Source organism: Borostomias antarcticus (assembly GCF_949987555.1).
Source record: "Borostomias antarcticus genome assembly, chromosome: 22".
In the NCBI taxonomy this organism is placed as follows: domain Eukaryota; kingdom Metazoa; phylum Chordata; class Actinopteri; order Stomiiformes; family Stomiidae; genus Borostomias; species Borostomias antarcticus.
In genome coordinates this window covers 14,162,049-14,168,272 of record NC_140255.1, presented here as the reverse complement: position 1 = coordinate 14,168,272, position 6,224 = coordinate 14,162,049, and positions in this window count along the sequence as shown.

The window sequence follows — 6,224 nt, the reverse complement described above, 5'->3', positions numbered from 1 at the left end:
TCACAAAGAAAGTTTAACCGGAAAACCTTCCTCCGCTCCGTTACGACGCTACGCAGTCAAGCGTTCACTCCCCTAGCAACCACCTGACAACCAATTTACTCAACCACCCCAAGTTCAGATGTAGGACTTTAATATGTAGCCCATGCATAAATACGTATAGCTAATTAATCGTGTCTAACTATTATTTTGAAAGAGAACTTAAATCATGGCGAAAGGAATGGAAAATACAGTGATACAAATCTCATGCTGTGATCAGACAACTTTCTCAGAAGGTTTCTGTTGTGGTCTTTGGCGCCACCCGATGTTTCCATGTGGCACAGCTGTGAGATAGACAGACCTATTAATACATCCATGACAGAGACCAGCCACTTGTGGGTGCTGTATAACTATGCAACCATCTTAACTTAGTCTACAGTGAAATGAATTGCTCTTCTACAATCACAGCCGGTTAAAACTGCTCGAGTAGCCTAACTGAGTTGATTTTCAAAAAATAATTTATTTAACCAGAGAAAATCACGTTGAGACATCTCTTTTACAAGTTAGCCCTGGCCAACAAGGCAGCATACACAATTTCAGACATAGGCTACGATAGCCTATAAAAACAGCACAACACATAGGGTAGGCTACATCAACAAATAAAAACAGAGCAAAAAGCATAACAGAACTTAAAAGAACAGCTAGGCTTCCTAGTTGTTCATGTAAAAACTAAAAAGTCCCACATTACTCCTCGTTAACAAAGGTAGTGGACAGACTGCAACACAATGCATGTGTGCTCACTCACTCACTCACTCACTCACTCACTCACTCACTCACTCACTCACTCACTCACTCACTCACTCACTCACTCGGTGTGTGTGTATGCCTGCGTTGCAGATTCAGAGTACCATCTTCGAGAGCTGTGTAAAGGCCTGCTGCTCTGCCCACGAGTACTGCTACTGGCTGCTCATCTGCCCACGAGTACTGCTACTGGCTGCTCATCTGCCCATGAGTACTGCTACTGGCTGCTCATCTGCCCACGAGTACTGCTACTGGCTGCTCATCTGCCCATGAGTACTGCTACTGGCTGCTCATCTGCCCATGAGTACTGCTTCTGGCTGCTTTTCTGCGCACGCCTCCTCGTTAACAAAGGTAGGGGACAGGCCGCAACACACTGCATGTGTTCTCACTCACTCACTCACTTGGTGTATGTGTACACGTGCATTGCAGATTCAGAGTACCGTCTTCGAGAGCTGTGTAAAGGCCTACTGCTCTGCCCAAGACTACTGCTTCTTGCTGCTCATCTGGCTCCTCATCTGCCCATGAGTACTGCTTCTGGCTGCTATCTGTGCACGCCTCCTCGTTAACAAAGGTAGGGGGCAGACCGCAACCCACTGCATGTGTGCTCTCACTCACTCACTCTCACTCACTCACTCACTCACTCACTCACTCACTCACTCACTCACTCACTCACTCACTCACTCACTCACTCACTCACTTCAGAGTACCGTCTTCGAGAGCTGTGTAAAGGCTGCCGCTCTGCCCATGAGTACTGCTACTGGCTGCTCATCTGCCCACGAGTAAGCTGCACAATATAAACAGTACCAATAAACACTACCATACTGTCATTACAGTTACATTCATTTCCTTCAAAAAATAAAATAAAATACAGAAAGAAAGAAAAAAAAGAAGCTTGCCTACACATCGAGGTCTAACTCATTTCTCAGTCTCAACAGTTTCAGTTTGAACTCTTTCCTTCCGTCGTCTAAGTTCAAAAGGACCTGAATGAATTCAAAGAATGATTGCAGTTTGTCAGGATATTGGAGATGAAGAGCGTATAGATAAAGCCAAATAAAATGACTGAGGAATCTGCCCAACATCCGTCAGTGAGAACAACCTGATCCTCCATAACGATGGCCACATGCTTCAGGTTGAAAGGGACCTCTGATTCTTCATTGGTAACGGCTACAAAGCACACTTCTCCACTCTGGTCCTCGTCATAGTCAGAGTAAAGACAATGAAGATAAAGTAACTTGCAGTAAAAGGAAGTATAAAATAGCAGATGAGCAGCCAGTAGCAGTACTCGTGGGCAGATGAGCAGCCAGTAGCAGTACTCTTGGGCAGAGCAGCAGGCCTTTACACAGCTCTCGAAGATGGTACTCTGAATCTGCAACGCACGCATACACACACACAGTGAGTGAGTGAGTGCACGCACGGATGAGCAGCCAGAAGCAGTACTCACAAATGAAGACAATGAAAAGAGAGTAACTTGCAGAAAGTAAATGTAAATCATATGGTAGTGTTTATTTTGTGCAGCTAAAGGAAAAGAAAGTAACTTAGAGTAGAAGTAAAGATGGTGAAGCTGTTTGGTTGTTTTTATTTTAAAAAATTATATTGGATGGTTGTTTTTTTCTGTGCTGTCTGGATGGTAAAAACAAAGGCCTAAAGAGACATGCAACATGTGACAGTACGTTTAAATAGTAGACCAGATGCTCTTACTATAGTACTGTACCTTGACCCAGTTTGGATGGCAGTTGGTATTTGATGTTTTCACTGTTATGATGGGCTATACTGTGTTTTTGTTCTGTGAGGTTGTTGCTTGTTTATTTTATTTCTACTTCACAATAACAGAATGCGATGTAAGCAACAGCAGACACAAGCTGAATTCAATTGTGTGATAAACAGTAAAGTCATTATTGGTCAAATTTGTATTTTGATGTAATTCAAGCCAAATTTTTGTGAATAAAATTGCTTTTATCCATATGTGATGTGTCCTTCTAAATTATTTGAGTTAGGTCAAATTAAGTTATTTAAGGCAGCCTGTGTACTTGAAGAAACTGAGTAGCACATTTACAATATTAAGTAGGTAACACTTGAATTAAAGAAGTGTTGTTAAGATGGTTCATTTGAGTTGTCTTACATAATTCTCATTCATTACCATAACTTGACTAAAATGAGTAAGAAACAGATAGTTAATATGAGTAGTCTAAACTAATAATGGTGAATGTAATGAGTATAGTGTACTTGATTCCTTCAAGTTCCCAAAACACAAAATACTCTTGTACATTCAACTCAGTTGGTTGAATAATTCAGAATTGAATGTTTTAAGTTAATAAACTCAAATCTTTCAAGGCAGCCTGTGTACAAGAATGATTTGAGTTCAATTAACTTGGCAGGTTTTACAGTGTAGATGGCTTAACTCACTCCTCAATATAGCTGCAGCTTTCTGCCTGTGCTGTGCATGCCGCCTTCTTTCATGAGTTCGCTACATTAACATCAAGGTTCATTAGCATCAAATGATTAAAACCGGTGTCTGTAGGCTATGCCTAAAGGGTTTAAAGTGTCACACGCGTCCTCTCGTTAGCGCCAGCTCCATCGGGCTTAATCAAGCTCACAGGAAATCGATTTATAACGAGTTCTAATCAGAGCCATTGAGACTTTGTGTGGGATGGAGGACTGACGTATGAAGTGAGCTGTGCGCCATTAATTGCAGTGTCCTCATGGTGTCTCATGTTCCTCTCGTGGAAGCGCTCACAATTAAAGCATTCATTTTGGGAGCATCATTTTGGGTGAAATACTCATCTTGGGTCACTGCTGTGTGTGTTTGCGTGTGCGTGAATGTTATTGTTTGGAATATGTGTATGAGCATGTACGTGAGTGTGTGTGCGTGCGCGTGTGTGTGCGTGCATGTGAATTGAAAGAAACAATGAGTTTCTGTGTGTGTCTTTATCAGTGACAACTAGGAAATGTCAATTATTTCTTATTCGGCTTTCCATGGCTTAGCCTAAATTAAGTTATTTTCACAAAGCCTGCAGGGAATCTCTCTCTCTCTCTCTTGTGGATGAGTCACCACACATCACATTTGAGTTCATAAATAATACACCAGGAGACTGGGCCCCATGTGCACAGGACAGCATGAGTAGGGGGCTGCATTGAGCTGAATTAATAAAGCGTGTCTTTGTGTGGAGCTCACCAGACAAGTACTGTTCTCAAGGCTTAGAACTACTCGTCAAGTAGAGAGGATGTTGATGAGAATCAATTGCATGCAATTCAAAGCAGAGTAGGTCTTTGTTGGGAGAAGTATACAGAGGGTGATGGGGACACACAATAGTGAGACAGTATTCAGGCCTATGCTATTTGACTGACAGCAAGGTTGTCATCAGTCACTCATTTATTTTATTTATTTCACTTTTATTTAACCAGGTTATTCTCATTGAGATTAAAAATCCCCTATTCATAATAGATTTAATCAAGCAAAAAAACAACAACCACAGCACACAAGTTGCAACATACAACATAAAACACAAAAAAAGTAAAAAACTAATAAAAATTTGAAACTTAAATAAACAGCAACACCATTTCATACACTGGAAAAGTCAGTGCGTTTAATCAAGTGTATTTACAAGTCATAACATTTACAGCCACCCATTCTGCTCTGTTCCATGACTTTTATCCTGGCTTTAAAATCATGTAGTGAAACAAACTCTTTTAGTATTAAATCTTTTGGCAGTTTATTCCAAGTGGAAGCTGCAGAGTGAGGAACACTTTATCTCCAAGTCTCACAACAGGTAATAGAAGGTACAGTGAGGGGTGAGAGCTTTTGAGTTTGTAATAAACCTTAGTGCCCCATGGTACAGTGTCCAACGTACACAGTGATGACATAGTATGATGTCTACCACAGCACAAAGGTAGCTTTGTAATAAGCCTCTTTTTTAGCTTATTTCTAAAGTAAAACCCCATCTTAAGCCTAAGCCTTTTCACTGGCCTGGGGCTTAAAAGAGACTCATCAAGAAGCCCAAATACTTATAAGTTTACCTTCTCCATTTTCCCATCCATCCATCCATCCATCCATCCATCCATCCATCCATCCATCCATCCATCCATCCATCCATCCATCCATCCATCCATCCATCCATCCATCCATCCATCCATCCATCCATCCATCCTCTATCATGTTCACCCACTCATCGCCCTTCAAGGACACTGAAAAGAAAACCTTCAGTCTGAAATGTTTTTTTTGCATACATTATCCTATATGATAAGACTGTCAAGCTCCCAGATATACAGTGTGTTTATGCTGGAGTAATTTGGAGGTTATGAAGTAAAACCTAAGATGGACTATGGAGATTTACTCACCCCCGCCCCCTCTCTGTCTCAACCCCCCCCTCCCTCTATTCCTCCTCCTCCCTTTCTCTCTCTCTCTCTCTGAACTTACTTCATATCCTTGTTTTTTCTCTGTTCTCCATTTACCTTTCAGAGTTCTGCAGACAGATAGAAGTTAGTATTCACAGCCTGCGCTCTCGATTGTGTTATTTGTTATGTGATAGTGTAGCTGGAAGTGGAGCGGAGTGGAGACCCGATACCTTAATGGACCGTCATCATCGCCATAGACTCTCCCTCTCCTAGAGTAAACTAGTTTAATCTAGTTTAGCTTATTCCCAGGTAAATTCAGTCATCATTGAATTGACGTTAAAAAACGGCCAACTCAAAGTCCGGCCTCCACTCTTCTTTAAAGGCGATGTTTGGTATTTAGCTTTGTAAGGCCTGTAATAAGGTTATTTACGATCATATACAATAGTCCACATCAACATGTTGACAGACTTTGCACTCTTGAGATATTAGTACTCATTGTACAGCTAAGCGTATGCCCATAGAGATCCATTGAGTATACTTAGCTTTGACATGCAAGACTGCAAAGTCTGCCAAAATGTTTATGTGGGCCGTTGTATATGATCGTAAATAACCTTATAACAGGGCTTATGATGCTGAATACCAAACTAGTCCTTTAACCGCAGGTCTACCCCAGCATCCCATGTGACAGAGACAAGACTGACAGACAGACTCATCTGCTCAATGCAAGGCAAATCGGCCATGTGGTAAATTACCTCATGGATTCAATGTAAATCAGGTGTAGTGTCCTCAGTGAGAAACACCTCAATGTTACAGCTCCATCGTACCCCGAACTTGTCCTTATTGGTGACACCAACAGGTGGAGCTATTCTCTATATCACATTAAGGTGTGCTGCTTTCTTTGCTGTTTTTTTTCCAGCCCCCATACACAGACCATGAACCCACACAGGCGAAGTAGTGAATGGATGAACCCAAGTAGATGCAGTACCCTTGCTGGCTAATACAGTAGTACAGACACAATGATACATCATCTCCCTGCTGAAACTACATCCAAGGTCCTAGAGCTCTCTCTCTGAGCATCAGGCATGAGTGGGGGAAGGTATGCGCGCAACTTAGCC